Here is a 21,882-nt window from a genome sequence, read left to right as displayed (position 1 = left end):
GTAAGCGTGCTTGTTCACGTATGGCTTTATGTAGCTCAGTGGATACTCTAGTTCATGTAATCGATGTGCAACACAGTATGCTGACCTCAGGGATAGAGAAATTTGTGGAGCAGCAGCGTTTGGCATAGCGGTATTTTTTACTTCACCAGAGGTATTTATGAGAGGTCTTTATATTCTGGTCCTATTGCTGCCGCTCTTCCCACTCTCCTTAGTCTGTCATATTGTTGCTGGTTTCCACTAGAGACACCAGTTGCAGAAGTGAGAACACACTGAATTTTTGGGTGTAGTGGGAGAAATATAATAGACTTATTTTACTACTGTAAGGAAGGAATGGAAGAAAATGGAAGGAAATATGCAGGCAAGAGTATGTGATTGGAGTACCCAGACTGTTCCCATCAGAGTCCTAGATTAAACTTTTGAGCTTTACTGACTTTTACAGCATGTGTAGAGTGATAGTCCCAGGAATAAAACAGATCACAGAAAAAAATAAAAAGGGAGCCTAAAAGCTGGTGTAATTATAGTTCACCTGCTTTAATGTTGAGTGATTTGGAAAACCACAGTTTTGATGCCTGTACTAATGATGCATCAAAATACTTAAACAAATGTTGCATGAAACATGTAGTGAAACAGAATGGTTTTCTAGCACAGCAACTCTTAACTACCAATTTCTGTACAAATGCGTCATGTAACCTCCAGAAATTCATCTGGCTTCTCCCTGAATGTCCTGTTAGCTCCTTCCATGTAAGTCCTCTCCTTCCTCCACCACAGTAGCTTACAGATGTTGAAGTTTCTGTTCTTACTCCCCAGGTGCAGGAAAAACAGTAGACACTTCAAAAGGTGATGTGGACAAACAGAGATAATGTTAGTGGTAGTAACGTGAAACCTAGAATTCTTTCCAAACCAGTGAAAATGTGAACTATTTCAAAAATTGAAAGGGGTTTGTTCTGGCACAAAAACTGTGAAGGGAGAAAACTGAAGTTTAGGAAGTGTCCAACCAATTAGTGCCATTTTTGAGTGCCAAATCCCTAAGGAGTTATCCTGTTGCCAGAGATGAGGCTATTTTGTAATGGACTGAAGGAAATGTCTTCTTACCACTGTATTTAGTGAAGGTTGTATGAGACTTAGAGTGTAGCAAAGATTTAAGTGAGCTATAATAGATGAGGTATATTTGTGTCTCTCCCCCCCTGCCCCTTCCCTCCCTTCCCTTCTTCCTCTCTTATCTCCCCCCCCCCGCCCCGCTTTCCTTCTTTCTCTTTTTTTCACCAGCATAGAAAGACTATATTGGGATAGGAATATCAGAAGTCCTTTTGACATGCCTAGCTAGTCTAGTCTAGTAGACTTTTTGGAGTGTCCCAAGAAAAATTGCTGAAGACCATCAAGTTCTTAAGTATCTCAATACTTTCGGTAGTGGAAAACAAAGACTGCTGTCTTGCAGTGAATACAGTAAATGAATTAGTGGGTCTTTTCCATGTTTATGTGCTGCAATTTTATTTACTGCTAGGCAAATAGATAATGCTTTCCTTCTTGTGGAATCATATTTCCTTTAAAAGGAACATGCCTATATGTAGCATATTTCTTTTTTCACAGATGTAATTTATTCTTTTGTGTTGTCCTCTTTATTGAGTTTGTATTGTCCTCTTTATTGAGGACTCAGAGCAATTAAGAGATGAAATAGGTTTAGTAGAACATTAAATATACTTCAATAATGAATATTTTTCCTTCTCTATATGGAACAAAGCCCAAGTAATGACAAATAAAGGATCTTCATATATGAAACTTGCTATTAGACAATGTTATATTATTTGTCCTAATTGTAATTGTATTACATTATCTATCGTTTCTCTATACATGCTGAATTTGTGTGAATTTGTGTATCGGCCTCAGAATTCGGGACTGGAAGGGTTCTCCTGAATCACTAAGGTTGATTTTTACTATCACAGCTGTAATACCATATTTTTCTTTGCAATTCCTTTTAAAAAATTTATTTAAAATCACAACTGGATTAAACTTGCATAACCCTTCCTTTATGGCCAGAAGTCCTGTGGCAGTTTGCGTGAGCATGTAAGGGAGAAGTACATCCTGAACCTTCACACTGGTTTCTCTAAATTCAAGAACAGTCATAGTTGGAAGTACACTATAATTTTTAGATTTCAGGCTTTTATAAATGTTGTTGTCCTTCAAAGTAAGTTAAATTGAATACTAGATTCCTTTCAAATATGGCTTTGGGAAATTCTGATGTGATTGCCAGTTTTTCATATAAGGGCATTGGTTGTCCAGTAGCTTGTCCTCTGGTATTCTTATCAGGCACACATATTTTTTGTGGGTATGGCTTAATTTTACTCTTTAATGTCTTTGAGATTGTATGGGTAAAACTAAGCAGAATTTATCCAACAGGTATGTTCAGCATAGTCTGAGCTTGTTGCAAGTATGCGTGGTTTTTGAGAAATCTCTTTTTTTCTAGAGTTAAAAATGAATATAACACATTACTTTTTAAATGTTCTTACTGATCCCATTATTCTTTCTGCGCATTTTACAAATAGGATGTGATGTTTTGAGTATGCTTCAGGCTTCAGTAGTTTGTATAATGTTCTATTTTCTGCAGCAAAAGCATGTCAAGGTGATCTCTGTGGGTGGTTAATATTTTCTGGAGTTTATTCTTCAACCATGAAAATATGCAAAACTGGAGATCTTGGTGGTATGTCATATAATTAGGTATAAAATATTTTTTTCAATTTTATCTTCATTAAAAATAACAGAAAAAAATCACAAGTGTAGTAGTATATACTGTTTGTTCATGGGTGAATGCAGCATTTGTCACTCCTGACTTGTTTGTGGTTATGCTGGTGAGCAATTCTTGCGATAGCTTAGACTGTAATTTTGTGACAGTATAGTGTAAAAGTGTCATTTAAATGGAATATTTTAAAACAATGCTCAAAAACATAGAAAATCATAGAATGTGGAGGAAAACCTCTCTCAAAATTATTGAATGTTTGCATTTTAGCAGAAATACTCTTGATTTGTTTGACAGGCTTTAGGTGTTATTTTGCTTGTTTTCAAATATACGTATTTTTTAAAACAATTATGGAAAGCAACAATAACATCTCTGTAAAATAAACGTATAAACATTGTAACAGTATTTGAATAGGGAAGAATTATTAGAAATCTGATTGTTAATGAACTGAAAGAGGCAAAAGCTGAACATAAGTAATGAATGCTTTCACTACTGTCACAGTGGTAACAAAAAAAAATGGAAGTGAAAATGCCAAATATATCCGTATACTTAAAATGCATTTGATTTATAAAAAAGGCATATTGAAAAGGCTACTGAGCATTTCAATTAAATGCATACTTTTTTTTTCTTTCAAGACTAAAGCAAACATATAAGGAAATTGTTACTAAGAAATAATAATGTGCCTGCATGCTGATTGCCTGCTGATAGCATGTTTAATCATTGCTTCTGTCTTTCTTCTGTTTTTGTTTCGTTTAGCCTCTGTCTCTGGGAAATTGTATTTCTGCTGTTTGTATAGCATATAGGAGAAGTGAGTCTTTAGTTGTAAATGGGAACTCTCATTGTTTTTCAGGTATGTCTTACTAAGGTTATCCTCTCTGGTACAGTGAAAAGATCCAAAAGGTATCTGCAGCAGAGATCTTTTCATATTTCCCTTGCTATTCCTGGCAGTTTGATTTACCTCATTAAAAGGCTGGAAAAGCCACTCGGAGTACCTCCAAGCTCAGGGTCTTTATTCTCTATGAGAAATTTGTTCTTTAGGAGCTCAGGCAATTTGCAGAATCTGTGAATCACTTTGGTGCACACCTCTGGGCATCATAAGGAATATCACACTAATGTTCTCCAGCAAGAGGCAAACCAAAGCAAGACCTTTACCTTGTAGAAAGAGTTAATCGGGCTGTAGAAGAGCTGCAAATACATCAAAACCAGAGAATATATCTGTGCGCAACTTTCTGGTGCTTATCTCAGAACATGGCCCTTTCAAGGACACAGTTTTCAGAATCAGAAAGAGGAAGCTAAGGACTAGGTCCAGTGTGATACCTTTTTTTTTTTTTTTTTTTGTGATCACTCTCCACACAACCCTTTCACTTCTCAAGATAGCAGGACTACTACATCTTGCATCTTAGAAGAGGTTCACATACAGCATTCTTGTCTCATCCCTTTCTCACACCGTAGGTGGAATGGGAAATTTGCTCAGCCTACCTATCCAGCAGCATTACTGATATCTGCGCTAGGCAGAGTTGAGTGAGGTGTTTGTAGTCTTATGTTGCTAGTCCCAGAATGACAGTAGTAGTTCTGATTCCTTACACACATTTACCTGTCACAAATCCCTCATCTCTTACTGCTACTCTTCTATCTGCAGTGGGGGAAACTCGCTGTAATGACATGGTTAATGCCACAGGAATCCACAAAACGGATACCCTGTGTGAAATGTCTTCAGCTTTTGGTGTTACAGAGAAGGAGCTTTCTGAATACCTTGTTCTTGCAGTCAGGTACTGCGCTCCTGAGGTGAAGCAGGGCAATTTTGTCTGATTGGAGGTGGTAGCCATTTTGGCTCACTATGTTCCATTCAAAGGGTTAGTTGATCTTTCTCCATTCTTTGTGTCTGAAGTTTATAAAGAAAAGCAAGATTTTGCTTTGTTTAGCAATTTGATCTTACCATCAAATCTTGACTTATTCCATGTAGCTGGTGTGCTAGTATCCTCACATTCTGTTCACCACGATGACAGCTTTTACTGGTAGCTGTCTCATTTTTGTGAGAAGATTGGAGGTGTCTATTACTGACTGGAGATCCCTCCTCCCCTCTCCAGAAGTGGTGGATTCCTCCTGCTCCCCCCCGCATCCCATCTGTGTGTCCTGGAGGCAAAGATTTCATTGAGGACTCATCCCAAGTTCCTGTTTATAGTTATGCACTGCCCAGAAGGCACTTGTTGATTCACTGTAGAATACTCTGGCAGAAAACGTGACTTCAAAAATTCTAATTATACTAGAATAGTTGCTTCGCTTTGTGCTACAGCAACTTTATTATTTCTTCTAATATACAGTAAGTTGTCTTGTTGCATCTTCTCCATGTATCTCTAAAATGCCTTTTGTTCAGAGATGGATATTTCAATGTATAGCAAAATATTTTTATCATGGAGGGCAGAAGGCAGCTGCAGATTTTTGTCAGTATATTATTTGATTGCTTTTCTAATTGCAGAATTCTAATGACAGTCAAAAATGGAAAAATATTATGAGTCAATCTAACAGCACAACTTAGTTCAGAAATTTCTGTGTGCAAACATTTCTGATTTGTGTTGGGGGTTATAAAATTTGGGTGCATGATCAAGTTAAAAAACCCCACACTTTAGAATTCAATAAATTTGATATATGTTAAAGTTACTAACCTGTAAATGGCGGTGAGTAGTCCACAGTTTGTGCTGGCCATCTGCAGTTTTCACACTACCTGCAGTTGGAGGGTATTTCCATTCCATCTAAGTGGTGCTGATAAAGTAGGGTGTCACAAATGGAGAGGAGAAATATGGAACCAGTAGAAAATACATCTTCTACTTTGCTGATTTTTTTTTTAAGAAAAAGTATCTTTCAAAAAATTTTATAGACCTCACTTTTATGGCAATTTTGAAATCAGTAACTTTAGCTACTAAATGAAACTGCAGTACTGTACTTTCACTTCATGCAATAACCCAAATCAGTCAAACAATTCAAGTCACCTGTTGCTTTATGATTTTCATCACATATAACAACACAGAGGTGTACTAGGAACACTAAATTTAAACTTGTGTTGGAATTAACGCTTAATACCAACCAAAATCACTCTATTTTACACTTCAGTGATTGAAAGAGAAAAAATGGAATTAGCCATAGTAATTTTAGTCAGAGCTTACTGACTTCAGCAATGAAAGAGATTAAAAATATATTGCAAATATATTTTTTTTGCTGCGTGTCAGTGAACACTGTTTCAATACCTATCTGGCACAGGACAAAATAAACTGGATTTATCAGCAAAATTCACGTGTTTGCTTTGCCATTAGTGTTGATATATTAGCATGTATTTTGTATGAATTAGCTGAGCTAAAGTTTTAATAGATCATATAGAGATTTTGGCATCAGGAAAGTGATTTATAAATTCATGATAGAAATAAGTGGATAAGATGCAAAAAGAGCAAGGGTAAGCATGGAAATCTTTGGTTAAGCCTCAGATAAGCTTCCAAATGTAAGAATTTACCTGAGCAGATTTAAATGTTGCTATAATTGCTCACTACTGAAGCCTTGTAAAAATAATGTAAAATCTGCTGAATGTAGCCCAGTCATTTTATACTTGACATGGTGGGCTTGATTTTGTGTCCTGCAAATCTGAGATATCTTGAGAGGGCTGGCAGATATGACACAGGACATCTGCACCCTTCTGAAGTGACAGCTGGAGGCCAGATGGGATTACCTTGGACGCTCTGTGGGCAACTGAGTAGAGCCTGCCATGTTTGCAGTGTTACTGAGAGGAAGGATATTTTCTGTTCTTTGCAATGTTACAGATTATTCTGGTTTTAATGGGTGTCTTGAATCCTTAGAAAGGCCCCTACAGAGTGTTTCTAATATTATGAACTCAAGGGCCAGATCTTGTTTGCTTCTCTCAGGCAAAGAGTTTCATTATAATCAGTAGAGTCAACAGAGTGCTGACTCAGAGAAGCTGAAATGATCCCAGTTGTATATTTATTTCTCCTTATAACATATCTACTGAAAGGTTTGCCGTGGAGATGAAATCGTAAGTGTAACAGCATTGCATGAATCCCAGTTGTGGAATGCACAAATAAAGGAATTTCAGAAGTCCTCGGTTCTAGCTTTAAATCTGTTCTGCTGAAATCAGTGGGAATTTCACTATTTTAGGGTAGCCTAGTTATATCAGTCCTGAGCTATCCTAGAAATCTCTTCCATCTAGTAACATTTCAGAAAGCACCTCTTATAGTATAGTGTTTAATGGTAACATCACATGAAATAAAATTTATTTTTGTATTTCATTGAAAAGTTTCAATTGCTTTAAATCAAGGACAGTTTAAATTTCCTACAGGCAGTATGCAACACAAGGCCTTTCTGAGACTGCTGGCAGGCAGTTTTCAAAAGGGTCCTTTTTATATTACAGTTCAGGGCAGCAGGATCATATTTAAATAAATGCTTCATGACATCAGTAACCCATGACTTTAATCTCTTTTACTCTACCTTTGACACCAGCATATTGGTGCTTGTCTTTACCTGCATTTTAACATTTTCATTTCGTTGTTTATTCTTTCATTATTCCCCTTAATTTCTTCTTCTTCTACTCCATCATCTATCTTTCCGTCTTTTTTCTCTCTTCTGCTTTCATTACTTAACTCTTCAGCTGCTTGCATTTTTCCTTTATCACTGCACAAGACTCCGGATAAGGGCAGGTGGAAAAGCTACTGCTGAGTAACATCTGAAGTGCATCTGCTGTGGTGTGAGAGACCATCTGCATGCTTTAAATACCAGCTTACTTGATCTTTTTCATTTACTCTACTGGAATTATATGTTTGTCCTTGTGCTTGCATGGCCACATGTGCACCCAAAGCTGTTAGAGCCTATAAACCAGGACACCCAGCAGTAACACACTTGTCTGCCAGTACTCTTACTTGTGCTTTCCGTCTTTTCCCCTTCCACCACATACATACGGTGGCTTCCACAGCTTATTCTTATTGTCCTCTTTTGCTTTTTGCATTTCCCTTCTATTACCATTCAACATTTTCTCATCTTTTAGTTTTGAAGAGAGATATTTCCCATTTCTTTTGTGAAATTTGCTTGTGGAACAAGCAAAGGTCTGCTTGCTTTACTGAGGTTGACTGCATGTGTGGTGCAGTGGGATAGAGATAATTCTGTGTAACAAATTTCAGCCATTTTGACAATATTTGTGTTCCTTACAGAAACAAGCCATGAGTATGACAGATTTTGTCATTTCTGACTTATTTTAAATGAGCTAGAAGTTTTAAAAAACTTTATAGTTGGGATGCTGTAATGTACGTTGCAGTAATATAGGAAAGACTTCTGAAGCATGTTATATTGAGGACCATATATATAGCAGTAGGAGATCTTTACATTAGATTGCCGCTTTCTTAATTCAACACTTTTAGGGCTACCAGTCTTCAGAATATATGCATTAAATGTTATAGTATATAAACATCCTTCAAAGTATTAGCAAAATATCTAGTATTGTGATTCTGTAAATACAGTAGGTAAGTGTGGTGGGTTTGCTTTGGCCAGCCGCTTGCTCACTCCCCCTCCTCAACAGGACAGGGAGGGAGAAAATAGGATGAAAAAAAGCTCGTGGGTTAAGATAAAGACAGGGAGATTGCTTACCAGTTACTGTTATGGGCAAAACAGGCCTGACCTTGGGAAAATTAGTTTAATTTCTTGCCAATTAAAATAGATTTGGGTAGTGAGAAATAAAGAAAATTAAAGCATTGCTTTCTTCAGGAAGCACCACCTCACCTTCTTCTTCACTAACCTTTGTGTTCACAGGGCTGTTTCTCACACTTTTTTTTTTCCCCTCCTCCTCTGCCTGTGGTTTTGCCCTTTCCTAAATCTCTTTCCCTGAGGCGCCGCCATCTTGGCCGAGGGGCTCAGCCGTGCCCTGCTCTGGGTCGGGTGGAGCCGGCTGGAACCGGCCCTGTCCTGCACGGGGCAGCCCCGGCCTCTCCTCACAGAGGCCGCCCGGCACCCCCGCTGCCAGCGCCTCCCCACGGACACCCAGGACGGTGAATAATCTATAGTACTGTTGTGGGGGAGGTAATTATTTATGACTGAAAGTGAACAATGTGACACGTTTTCCTAGGTTTTGGGGTGAAGTGAGAAACAAAAACTTAAATCAAGATAGCTCCTTTTAACTCTACCTGCGTTAATGAGTGCTGTTCGGGCAAGAGAGGTGCACGACAGAGGGGTTGAGGGTAGGTGAGGATTGGCCTCCTTGGTCTAAAAAACCAAAACCTAAATAGTTAAAGCATATTGTTACAATAGCTAAATTACTGTTTTGATAGAACAGTAAATGCATGAACTACTTTCTTGCAAGGAGAGGCCTTTGTTCGTTGCACAGTAAGATCTGGAAACTAAAAGCTGAAGTTTAGGTATTAAGTAGTAATTCTCTGTGGAATGTAAATGTAAGTTTTTGTGTTTCGTATTCCTGCTTTTATAGGGGAGGGTGCTTATTTTTTCAGGGTTAGAAACTATATGTTTGTGCCACTGATTATATATAAAAATGAAAGCAGTTTAGGAACAGAGCCTGTAAGTTACCTGCAGTTTTTAATGAGTCCTAGTGGGTCAGTGGAAAGATTTTCCTTCTGGGGCATTGGATCAGACTCATATCCCTGACAGGAATTTCCACAGGATCGTATTCAGTCAATTGTCATAAATTAAAATTTGTTGGCTCTGCAACAGCCAAAGCAAACGATGTTACTGGCAAAAGTAATCACATTGTACCTTTTTGAAGTTAAGTTCTCACCTGCCAGGATTCTCTTACCATGTGCATTTCAATCATCCCTCTTTAAAGGAAAATATATGTTAATATTTTGGAAAGCAAAAATACGTAGTTTAGCTTATTAATATTTTACTGTATTTATATTATATTGAGTTTCTACAGTGCCCAGAATGAGGGCCATTTTATTCATGTAAAATTGATTGATTGATTGAAGAAAGTCACAAGATGAGCATAAAAATAGAAGAATGTCTGTCCAAGAAAATTTATTGCTTTTAAAATATAAAAACTATCCACATTCCCATTATGTTTTGATTTGTATCTTTCAGATAGAAGATGTTTTGTGTTTCATGAGTAACGTGTGCATCATACAGTGCAGGAGGTTGCTATGGGAATTGTTTTATTCATTTATTATGTAAGTTGATGCGGAAATGAGAATTTGTATAAATGCCTAAATTAACTTGTGCCCTTCATTTAGTTTGAAAATTATTGGTTTCTAAAATCCATTAAATAGGTTAAATTCATTCCAGCACACTTGCTTCTCTATGAACAAATACATTTTCTTATGAAAATCAAAGATTTGGTCACTCTTTCTTTGGCATTTACCAATGGTTTAAATCACTAGGGTAAGAGGCTTTGCTGCTGTGACAATACTGTCCAAAAGGTAATTAAAAATAGTTATAGAAGATACTACTGCTGTATTTACTGTGGGATCACATACAGAAACCTACTGAGTGTGAAGAGTTGTACTGCAGTTTTGTAGGTATGTGAGACAGTTCCCAAAGTTGCAGGCAACGTTTGGACCATCCGTACAGTGTATTTTCAAAAGTTGAATTCAAATTTCTTCATACAATTTAAAGTTCCCGTTCAGAAAGTCACACTGGATCTGAGAAAAGTGCACAGAGCACAACCAGGGTATTGCAGAGCAACTACTTACAGTGGCCAAATGAAAATATTTTTAAAAGCATGTAATTACTTTTTCTACCTAAAGTCCAACTTAGAAACTAATCTCTCATGCAAATTTTTCTTCATAAAAGATCAAGTTATTACCTGCAAGTTATTATATACCTCATTTGGTAATGAGTGATATGGGAGACCACCAGGACTAGATTTATACTCGGGTGTCTTCACTGATGTTCTTATCTTACTCCATGGTGATTAACTGTTAAAATAATACCAGTGACTTCAGTTATAATTACAATTAACATGAGCATTTATGCTGGTTTTGAACAGAAGGGTGGATGAAAACTTATTTGTGAAATGTTCTTTTTTCTTAACTGAAGATCCTGTTTTGTTGATGAGAGTTTCTGCTAACAAAAATGGATCAACTTCTTGAGGTACATCTGGGTGCCCATGTCATGTAGGCTGGACATGTATCTTTCAGGAGAAAAAAAGGGCAATTTATGAAACACCCACAAGAAAATTATTGTAAAGGGATAACAGTTCACAGCATTTTTTTTCTTTATAATTATTAAGGAACCAGATCTTTGTATCACAGCTCAGATCCTTTGCAGATCAGATTTGAAAATGTATCTTTTGGTTCACTTGCACAATTGTGTACAAAGCTCATGCGCAATCCCTTTTATGTATGCTTGAATTCTTGCATGCATGTAGGGAGAGAAGGTGAAGATTTGTTCTATCTCACGGTTGAAATACCTTGTATATCATTTATTGACAACTTACCCCTTCTTCTCAAGCCAGGCACCAGTGTCCAGCATTCTGACACAGCCCTTGTCCTCCTACTCAAAGCACTCAGTCCCTGTAGTTTTCATAATTCTTCCATAACAACTATATGAGGATAGAAGACTGGAAGGTAGAAAAGATCAAGTTTCCATCATTACTCTGTCCTGTCATGGGATCATTTTGTACAGATATCAGTGGGTACTATTTTAATTCTTTTTTTGCTACTGATAATTAAATTCAAGTGCAACAAAATAACGATACCAAATGCCTACAGCCAAAAGTAATGTGAATGGAGATGAGTAAAAGTCAAATTGGATGACCTGGAATCTCTCAGAATCAAAGGGCACCTTCAGAGAGGATAGTGGCACAGTATCTGTTATGTCTAGTAAGCCACAGGTCTCTGCTCACCAGCAGTAACCAGCCATACCACTGTTCTGTCTGCAGTCAGTGTTTAGTAGCAGCACATGGCTCTTCTCCACCAGCACAGTGATGCAGGAGTCACTGTCTACAACTTAGGGGATGCTCCATTTAGGTCTGCTGCTTCCTAGGAACAAGGCCTCTTCAGTGTGTCATTCATCAGTTAAGAGATGAGGAATGCGACATTAGTGAGTGTGCTTTTGGGGTCATCTGATTCACAGGAGAAAAATAGATCCCATTGTATAAGTGACTGCACAGTGGGAGATGGGGACCCATGAGTGGAACATGTGTGCTTCTTGAGAACTGGATGTAGCTACAACTGGGGACCTGAAAGTCTCTGAAAATGAGCCCTACCAGTGCCTCTTCTCCTCGTCTCAGCTTGCTCTAACCATTTGTAGTTATTAGTGCCTTTTGGCCTCCAGGAAGCCACTTTTTTCTATCTAGCTTTTTTATTTTTCTTTTTAGAAAAAAAAGTTTTTAATATTTTGTATGCTTGCAACTTTTTATGCATTATACTTCAGTGATACGAGAAACTTTTTAGCATGTGGGTGGGTGGCCCACAATTGGGTTTGAGGTCCAAGCCAGTCTAGATCCACCAAGGACTTTAGCATCTCTAATGTCCTGTAGCTCAGTTACACATTTTGTAAGAAATCACCATTTTATTTATTTGTTTTGAACATGTGTCCGGTAACTTGGTTTGTTAATTCTTATGCTGGAGCGTTGGCCTCCTCCATGCCCTTCCCATGTTGCGGACTTTTTTCATATCTGTTTCAATCATCTCTTTTCCAACCTGTAGCATCATAGGCTACACAGCTATTGCCTGTACGGAAGCCGTCTGTACTTTTGACTAGTCTGTTTTTCTCTGAATCTTCTACAGGCCTATGGTAACCTTTTTGGCTAGGGAGGGAAAGGGAGAAAGAGCTATATACTAGGTTCTAGACACTGTTGCATTGCCACTGAATTTATACAGTTGCATGATGATCATCTTGTCTCATTTTTCCCCCACACCTTTCTTAGCACTTCCTGTTGTTCAGTTTGACTGCTGAAATTGAGCTGAGATTTTCACAGGACCATAATTTATACTTTAAATGCTAATTTTTAAGTTGTTCAACGCCCATCATTGCACTGTTAGCATTGTTTCTTCTCTGTAGACAGCATCGTACATTTCTTCTCATTAAATATTACTTGCTATTTATCACTTCATGTTCAGTATTATATGTTCTTTCTGCAGTTCTTCAGTCTGCCCTCATGTCTACTACCTGTGGTTTAGTGTTAGAGACAATGTTGTCGCATCATGGCTCATGCCTTTTCCAGATAATTTTTGAGTATGCTGAATGGCACTGGCCTTCTTACAGATAGGTGCTTTGGGTCTCCGTTACTGATCTCTTGCTGGGAAATACTGCAAACTGTCACTTATTCTTAATATCCTCTCTTTTAATTAGTTTAAGCAGTGCAAGGACCTCTTTTTTTCTCCCATGCAGTTTAGTTTCTTTTAGAGACTTTGGGTAAGAGAGCTTATAAAATGATTTTTGGAAATACATGACTTACAAGTGGATCTCTTTTGTTCATCTTCTCAGTGGCTTCTCCAAAAAGCTGTGATCATCCAAGATTTCCTTTTCATGCTGGAATGTTGACTGCTTCCCAACATGTCGTATATATTGACATACACGTATTCTTCATTGTAGTCTATACCAAGTTGCCTAGTGTGAACTCCATGTGTACTGATATGTAGCTTTCCGGATCTTCTCTAGATTTTTTTGGTTTGATTTCATATTTACCACCTTCCTTTGATACTAAGACAATTTGAAGCAGGCATTTGTCCATTATTATAAGTTCAGCTGTTTCACACTCATGTTCCTTTAGAGCTGGTGATGGGATACACTCCAGTGAAAGAACCTGTTAGAGTTCGGTTTGTCTTTTTGTACTCATCTTCTCTAATGGTGCTTCAATTTAAGACAGATCCTCTCATGTATCTCTCTAAGGAGGGTATCTGGCCTAGTAACTTCTCCTATCTCCTCTATCGTGGATGCAAACCCATTCTTTTTGTGGCCCCTTTTCTCTGCCAACCGTGGGCAGAAGCTCCTAGGTGGGTGTATGTGGGAAGCTCTCCGCTAGGCCTGATCCTGACCCCCAGCCTTGACCTGTCCCCACTGAGGTGCCTGATGCTGTGGGCTGGGGCTGCCCCTGGTGCCCCCTGGCCTGCCACGCTTCCTGGCTGAGGGCGGCCAGGTCCTGCCCTGCCCATGGACAGCCCCCACCACTCCTGGCCCCCAGCCCACAGGGAGCTGCCAGTCCCTGCAGCTCTCTGACACCTTACTGTGTATTTATATTTAAGCCTTCCAGAGATTGCAGTCCTTTCTGTTTTCCCCACTTGGATACGACTTGCAGCTTTTAGAAGGATGCCTTTTTCTTTCTAATAACCTCCTTCATCCTGTTTGCTCATGACAGCTCCCTTCTCTGGATTTTCCTAGTCTTTCTTGATAGGCTGTATGCATTTCTTTTGAGCTTGCAAAAGGTGTCTTTAATCAGTCTCCATGCCACCTGTAAAGATGTGACTCTTGTAGCTGTCCCTTTTTTCTTCCTTGTAACAAGCTTACTCATTTTTATTCAGTGACCCTCTTTGAAAGGTAGTTTTTTTTTTTTTTGGCTTTTGTTGCATCTTCAAGGACATAGATTCCAGTCTACATCAAAGCAGTTATTGACTGTGGCTAGAAATTTACTTTGGGTCATACCCTGATGTGATGTGTACTCGTAGAAGACAGGCAGAAATATCTAACAGCCCGAATATTTATCTGCCATATAAGGACATTTTTCAGTGTTATGAAGGTGCTCTGTTTCTTAGGTGTCTTTAGGGATTGGTTCAGAACATGGTTTATGTTTATATCCTCTTTCTTTCTCTATGTCGTCTTCCTTGGCCATTGCTGAAGGGGAGTCTCTGGGTTGTTTAACGTGAATGGACTGTTAACTTCCAGATGGATCTGATAATCAAGAGCAGTCATTCTCTAAGTCTTGTGAAAAAAACCCTGAAACTTTGAGCTTGCCCGGTGACCCGAAGTGGTCCATATGAAACTATAGCATAACTGAAGACTTGATTGTGCATTTGTGTCTGTAGGGAGGACTGGCCTGTATGTAAGAGTTTTCTCTCCACAGTTCGATATAGCTCCGAGAGGGGAACCAAGGAGCAGATGACAGAGATGTGTGAACAGCGTCCTCTAGAGTGGCCTCTTACTCACATCACTGGGCATGGTCTCTGAGGAGAAATATGCCACCAAGGACATAAAACACTCTTTGCAAAAGAATGAAGTCATGCCAAATGTTGGTTTTAGGGTAGGGACCTCTGCGAGGATCTGATTGTCGTACAGACATTTAGTTTGCGGCAATTATCTGTAGCTAACCATGGTGGTCATATCAGTCTTGAACCAACCTCATCACAGTGTAAGCAGTCCTTGAGGTGCCTGAACTGAGGATGTGGAAAGGCCATGGAAGCCCCATGCTGATGAGGGAGTAATCCCCTCTTTAGCCAAAATGGAAGACACCTACTTAGCAGATGAGGTGAACAGTCAGCTAATGGAGATAACAGCAATTGCTGGGACAATTGCCTGTCTTTATTTTCATGGTGGCTCTTCTGCAGGAGATTGTGGTTGCCCAAGTAGGTTATCTTAGAACCTTTTTTTTTTCGCTTTTTTTTCCACAGTTTGTTTGGCTTATTTATATTCTTTTTTCCCCCTGTTTTCCTTTTGGTCTTTAGAAGCTTAAGGGGTGTGTGTGTGTCATGTTTTCTGCCTGTTTCTGGATTTCTTGTGTATTTCGATTCATTAGGTGGGTTCTGCATTGTTTGGAGGGGTGGAGTTTAACTGTTCTGTATTTCTTTTCTCCTGGAAGTTGTTTGTGTGGCTGTTTAATTTTTTATATTTTGTTGTTGGATTTGTTGTTTTTTTTAATTTATTTGTTTAAGTGGGATTTTTGTGGGTGGGGAAGAAACAGGAGGACCTAGACCTCTGCATGCAGATGCAGAACTATGGCGTCACAGAATAACTTGAATGGTGGAAGTTCAGTGATGGATGGATGCAAGCTCTACAGAAGAGTCAGGCAGAGAAGGGGTGGGAGGGTTGCCATTTAGGTGAAGGAGCAGTTTGAATGTGTGGAGCTCTTATGTGTGAAGGTTTTGATTCAATATAAGGGAAAAGGTTTTCAAAGAAAGGACAATTATGCGGCAGAACAGGTTGCCTAGAGAAGCCAGGTTGTGGAATCGCCTTTTTTGAAAATTTTGAAGATGCATCTGGCTGATGTCCTAAGTGACCCAGTCAAAATTCAGGTGCTGCTTTATGCAGGCGTTTGGACTAGACAATCTCCTAGTATGAATGAATGAGTCTGAGATATGGTGCATGCATCATGGCTGAAGGATCAGGTGCTCTTTGATGTTATGTGTTACTGATTTATAAATCTGTACATATGTCTCCTTACAAGAACAAACTAGATATGTAAGATAACCTAGGATGATCACCATATATGTGCTCTTATGAGATAATACTTTTTAAAGTTGTTACTTTTACATTTTCATCTGATAGTATTCCTGAATCCCTTCTAATCATATCACATGAGAAAATGGGAGAAACAAATTGTAATTCTGGAAATAATTCACAAAAATCCAGTGCCATTGTGCTTGTGGTATTGTAGATCAAACTATTTAGGGATAGTTCATTGCTTTCATTTTTTTTTTATATTCTTCTCCCCCAATTACTGTAGGCTGCTGCAGTTTATTATGATAAGAAAATTCAACAAGTGGAAAGTGGTTCATCTCAGCTGTCTTACAATAAATTATATGTTTTCAGAAGACAGACAGACATTCCTGAAGATAAAGTAAGGCATCCTATCCGTGCATGTTGGGTAAATTGTTCAGAAATCTCCATGAATATAATATTGGTATTGTGCATACCTATAAGATTAGTGTCAACATGGTTTATCTATTATGTAAGTGCAAGTCAAGCAAGTTAGACCTGCCTCAAGGGTGGTTTAGTCTGCGTACCCAACTGTTCAGACAACACTGCTGTGGAGGTTTTGGAAGAGAAGACTGAGGAGGGGTGATTTTTCCTTTGCTCCAGGCTTTCCGTTTATTTGTACTGTCTCCAGTTTCTCCACTGTGCCTTGATAAGTACAGGTAATCAGTGTCCTATTAATCTTTAGGACAAGTAAGACCTAAGTGGAACATCCTCCCTCCCCAGCCACCCCTCCTCCACCAAGAGGAGTTATATGTAACCTGTACATCAGTTACACAGTGAATGGGACATATTGGAAGTAGATGAAATATTTAGTCCATGTCATCATTTTTTTTCCTGTCACTGGGCAATTTCCAGGGCATTAAATACTAAATTTTTCATGCTTTTCTGTAACTTTTATTATTTTCCTTGACCTATTTCTTTGCATAGTTGCATGTTGTCATGATTAATTGAGTATAGATATTTTGATTAGCAAATTCCAGGTTGTGGAAATTCAAGATCAATTTTAGTGGTATAAAATATAATGTGAAATTTTATAAGTACATAGCATTTGTTAAAAATTTTGGAAAAGGTATAGTTGGAGAAGGTTGACAGCTCAAGCAGCATTCAGGAATTCATTGTTTGCTCTGTGCCAGGTAAAAAAATGGTTGCTTCTCCCACCACCACAGTACTTCTGTTTGGACCCACTCATAATGTAACAAAATCCAGCCTTCATTCGTCTAAGTAGTAATGTAGAGTAGCATGTAAAAATTAGCTAATGAGATCACAGTAGTATGAAGGTCTTTTCATAGGCTCATTTAACTTCGGAATGATTATAAAACATAACTACTAATTTATTTTGCATGTTCTTGTTAATTATAATGGCATTCAGTATTGCTCATCTGGTTATGTATTTCTCTGTCACAGAAATTGTTTAACTCAATACTTGGATTCAGGAAGGAGTATTTTTTTTTCTATTTGCAGTTCTGTAATTTACATAATATTCTTTATAAAATGCATTTTTTTTAGTGTAAATTAATGCCCTGAAGTAGTTTAAATATAACTAAAAATACACAGTCTGACTATTAAGTAACTTTAAACGTTTTTACTTCATACTTTTAGAAGATATACATTATAGATTGTGTGTAAATGATGTATTTTCAAATAAAATTCAGGATGTCCCGTTGACATAGTGCAATTTAAGACTTGCTCAGAAGTCCTGTTATGAATTAAGACTTCTTTTGTTTTTAATTGCATGGGAGGGCTATGCGATGGAAAGGTGGAAGCTATGGATACCAGTGAATGTATACACCTTTCAAATAATAGCTAATCTCTCTAGCAAGTAATTCTTGCTTTAGTGAATCCAGTTGTGTCTTTGGCCCAATCTGATTCAAAACAAGTATATCTAAAGATACCTTATATAGGTGGCCCTCAACCATGTTCTAAAATATTCTTGAATTCTTTGGTGAGTAGTGCTTCATTGGAATATTTTACACAAATACCCACTTAAAAGAGTAATGCACAGTTTGAACCATTTTTACTGTAGAAATGTGTGAACAAGTAGGTCTGAAATAGAGACATCTGAATGGCTGTTGATTTATCAAATAGTAGAACTGGTTAAGAGCTGTAGTGCACTTTGCTGGCGTTATTTACATTTCAAAAAATACCAAAGGCCACAAACAAGGCAGGATAATGAATAAGAGCATGTAGTCTCAAATCAGAGTGTTGTCACAGAGGCAGTGTTCAAACATATGACAGGTAAATTTATCCTAATGATTTGTGATCTAAACATAAAATGAGCTGAGAGATGAATGCAACAAATAAATGAATGAGTTAAAGGGAATTGCTTGCAGCACGTGGGCATTGCAGTTGTTTATTTAAGTCAAGTTTCAAAGGAATGTCTTCATCTAGGAATGAATTTGACTTTAATTTTGAATTAAACTATTTTTATATTCTAGTGATTTCTGAAACAACTGTGACACTTCACATAAATAGGAGACAGATCCTGTTAGTTGTGCTCGTGATAAATAATGCTTTATTACGTAAAAAGTCTAGCGCAGCATATCGAGTGACAAAATGCTACTTAAACTCCATAACGTTGTCAATGTTGAAAAACGGATCTACCACCTACTTAGCTTCTCTGCTAGGTGGGTGATCATAATTGCTACACATTTTATCATTTGGAGAAAAATTTTATTAGAATTCCTCTAAATATACATTTCTGATGAACGTCTACATATCGAGTTAATTCAGTCATTGACCAATGCCCTTTTCCTTGCTCGGATATTACAGAAGTTTGTGGTATTTGCTTGTTTGACTCAAATTTTAGGGACCTCAATGGGAAGTCAAAGAGGAGTGGCACGCGAGTGACTTTCAGTTCAATTTTATTCTATTGTTCACATGATGAGAGTGTTCCTGCTTGAGCAAACAATACTACATCAAGCTGCCAGAATTGCTTGAACTTTCATCCATTGAAACTGTATTTAAAACAAAAAAAAAATCTGTCAGGATGCTTTTAAGGCTTTGGTTGGAAAGTTCTGTGAATTTGATTGTAAACTTTTAAGGTTCAGATGGAATTCAGATGGAATTCTTAGATATTGAAGAATAGTAAAAATATCTCTGTAAGCACTGTCAGTATGGGATAGCTAAAGAATGACATTAAAGATCTACCTGCTCTGGTCCAAGGGGTGGAAAGTGCTTGCTCACTTGGAGGGAGGGTAGAGAAATGCTATTGTTAAACTAGAATCACGGAAATGATTCAGGTCCAGGTTTTAGAATGCAAACAAAAATCAAAACAAATCAATGTTCATAACAAAAGTAATATTATTTTTGAGAGGCAGCTGCCTTTGTCAGGTAAACCACACTGGAATGTAGTGTAAATGAAATATAGGTCAAAAGATAAGTTTCTAAAGATGAAGATTTATACCAGTAAAAAGAAAGTTGATAGGTGAGGCCTGCCACCTGTCTGTGACATATGTGTCACATCTACTATGTGCGATCCTGCCTACTTTAAATATTCCTTACTGACTTCTGAAAAATTCTAGAAATCCTGATAATTCAAGAAGACCAAAGATAAAATTTTAATAATCAAGACTAACAAGTGTTGTTTTCATATTAAGAATAATTAAGATAAAATATAATCATCAAAAATTTCTTCTAAGAAGGCTGTATCTCACCAAAATAGGTTATGTTTTCATGTAAGATTTCATATATCATAACTATCTTGGCTTTCTTTTTGAGCTGAAGCAAAATGTAATGTTTAATAGGATCCAAGCTAAGAAAACTGATTATTTGATTTTTTTTTTGGCATAACAGAATACAGGAAAAAAGAGAAATACAGAGTATTGATGTTTGAGGTTTACATATTAACATCTGTCAACAAACAACACATATTGTTGAAGAAATAACCATAAGGTGTATTTCTGTCTAGACTTCAGGTGCACAAGAAACTTCAAATATTTAGAGGCATAGCTACACCTGCAGTCTTTTAATGGGAAATAGGGGAGCAAGGTAAATGCTTCTCTCTCAATTGGTTGGACATTTCCATTCTGGATCCAGGGTCACCACATGACCATCAAGCAAAGTTTCATTGACATATATTTTACTTTCCAACAACTTTTAAGAATTGCCACCCATCTTCACCTCCTCATATTTGCCTTAGGAACCTTACCTGTTTTTAACATTTTCTTCTTTTTTCTCTTTCTATTAAGAGCTCATAAGATTTCCTTCTCATTTCCCAGTGCTGTCCTACTGTGCAGGGGTTTCACGTAGTGTTTATTCCTCCAACCTGTCATTCTTTGCTCTTCCTTCTTCACTTGCTCTACTACAGAGGCTGCCAGGTAGCTTTCAGTTTTCTAGGAACTTCGACCTTCCCAGCAGGTTTTGTTACATTCTACAAACAAAGGAAGAAGTTAGAACTGCAGCTCTTTTAAATGTCCAAACATCTTGTAACAAAGTGTGTATTAATAATGCCAGTTGGAACACAGATTTTTTTTTTGAACTGTGGGAAAGCAGTCTTTTCTTTATAAAATTCTGCATTCGTTTTACTCTTCAGTCTGCTTCTGTCTGACCTTGTCAGCAAGGGAGAATTGCCAAGAGGCACCATCGAGAGGCTGGTAGGATCGACTTCAGAAGTAGCAGACTTTCAGGCATTAAGGCTATGCCTATATTAGTAAATTAAACAATGCTTGGAAATATTTCCAGGTCTGCCACAGTTTTGGTCTTTGCAAACTAACGTTGTTCCAGAAAATTCCCAGACATTTATCCGACCATCTCTGTTAGTTTGCATGCAGCCCCTCTGTTTCGGAGCATGTGAGTATACTAGCATAGATGTAGGGTTATCTGTGCCAGTTGATTTCAGCAAAGAGAAATGTGCTCAGGCGTAGATGTAATCTAAATATACTTTCTACGGACCTGCATTGTCTTTATTTCTTCTGCCTTGTCCATCCTTCTCCCTTCAATGCAGTCTTTCAGTCTCAGCTTCAAAGCTGTTTTTCTCTTTTTACTTGTCCTTTTGTCCTTCCTAAAATGCATATAGATTTAAATTTCATTGGCATGCTCTCTCCCAGCTTCTGTTCCTTCCTTCAGATGACCCTGTGAACTTACTGGTAGTGATGCTGTGTGCAGTGTCTGTCTGGAACATACTACTTCAGGGAACCCTCTCTCTTGTTTGCCTTTAGGTACTTTAATAATAAAAATAGAATAAAAGAAATAAGACTAGACTTTGAGTGATGCCTTATCTGTTCCTCTACTGCAAGGCAGAAACTTGATGAACAATTATATTTCTTTATGGACTACAGTAAATTGCCTCTTTAAGCTGACTACTTGTTATGAGCGTCTTTCTCTCTCAGCTTGCTCCGTCTTTCAACCAAGATGTTTATGTCAAAATAGAAATATTAAAAATTATAACTCCTTCCTTTTTCTTTCAGAATACTTATGAATCAGCTTATGCACATCTGGAACTAATTAGGGGGTGTGATAAAGCCAAATTCTATTTTGTTTTCATTAAATGATGTCTAAATAGCTGCAAACATTTCTCTTTGTCTTGTCAGGATGGTGATACTGGAATTGATTTTGGACATCACTTCAGTTCAAGGTTGAAGTTAAAAGGTCTTTTTGAGTCTTAGAAGAAGCAGGTGAGTATAGGTCAAGCATCACAAATCTTTGAGTATTGTTTTTCGCAACTTACTTCTGTTCTGGGATTGCTGTTCTTGCTTACCAGTCCATATTCAAATGGCTGATCTCTGCTTCCTCTGATTCACTGAGATGTATGACTGCTTGTATTATGACTAGACAGCAGAGTATATTGAAGTCATGTAGGCTTTCCC

General features: G+C 37.8%; 1 protein-coding gene across 10 annotated transcripts in view; it reads left to right on the top strand.

Moving 5' to 3' along the window:
* FOXP2 (forkhead box P2) overlaps positions 1-21,882 on the top strand; it is a 440,831-nt gene that overhangs the window by 114,667 nt on the left and 304,282 nt on the right. For 9 of the 10 annotated variants that reach the window (XM_087764527.1, XM_087764525.1, XM_087764524.1 and 6 more), the window contains exon 3: positions 21,607-21,690. The gene's annotated coding sequence lies outside the window, so the exon portion shown is untranslated. Of the gene's footprint in view, positions 1-9,808; positions 9,895-21,606; positions 21,691-21,882 lie in introns of all 10 variants that reach the window. The other variant, XM_087764516.1, reaches the window with a different exon arrangement.

This window comes from Nipponia nippon, unplaced genomic scaffold (genome assembly GCF_047370975.1).
Source record: "Nipponia nippon isolate SJK-2023a ecotype South Korea unplaced genomic scaffold, ASM4737097v1 scaffold_3, whole genome shotgun sequence".
NCBI classification, from domain to species: domain Eukaryota; kingdom Metazoa; phylum Chordata; class Aves; order Pelecaniformes; family Threskiornithidae; genus Nipponia; species Nipponia nippon.
Note: the sequence above shows the minus strand (reverse complement) of the source record. Positions and strands in the feature narration are given on the sequence as shown.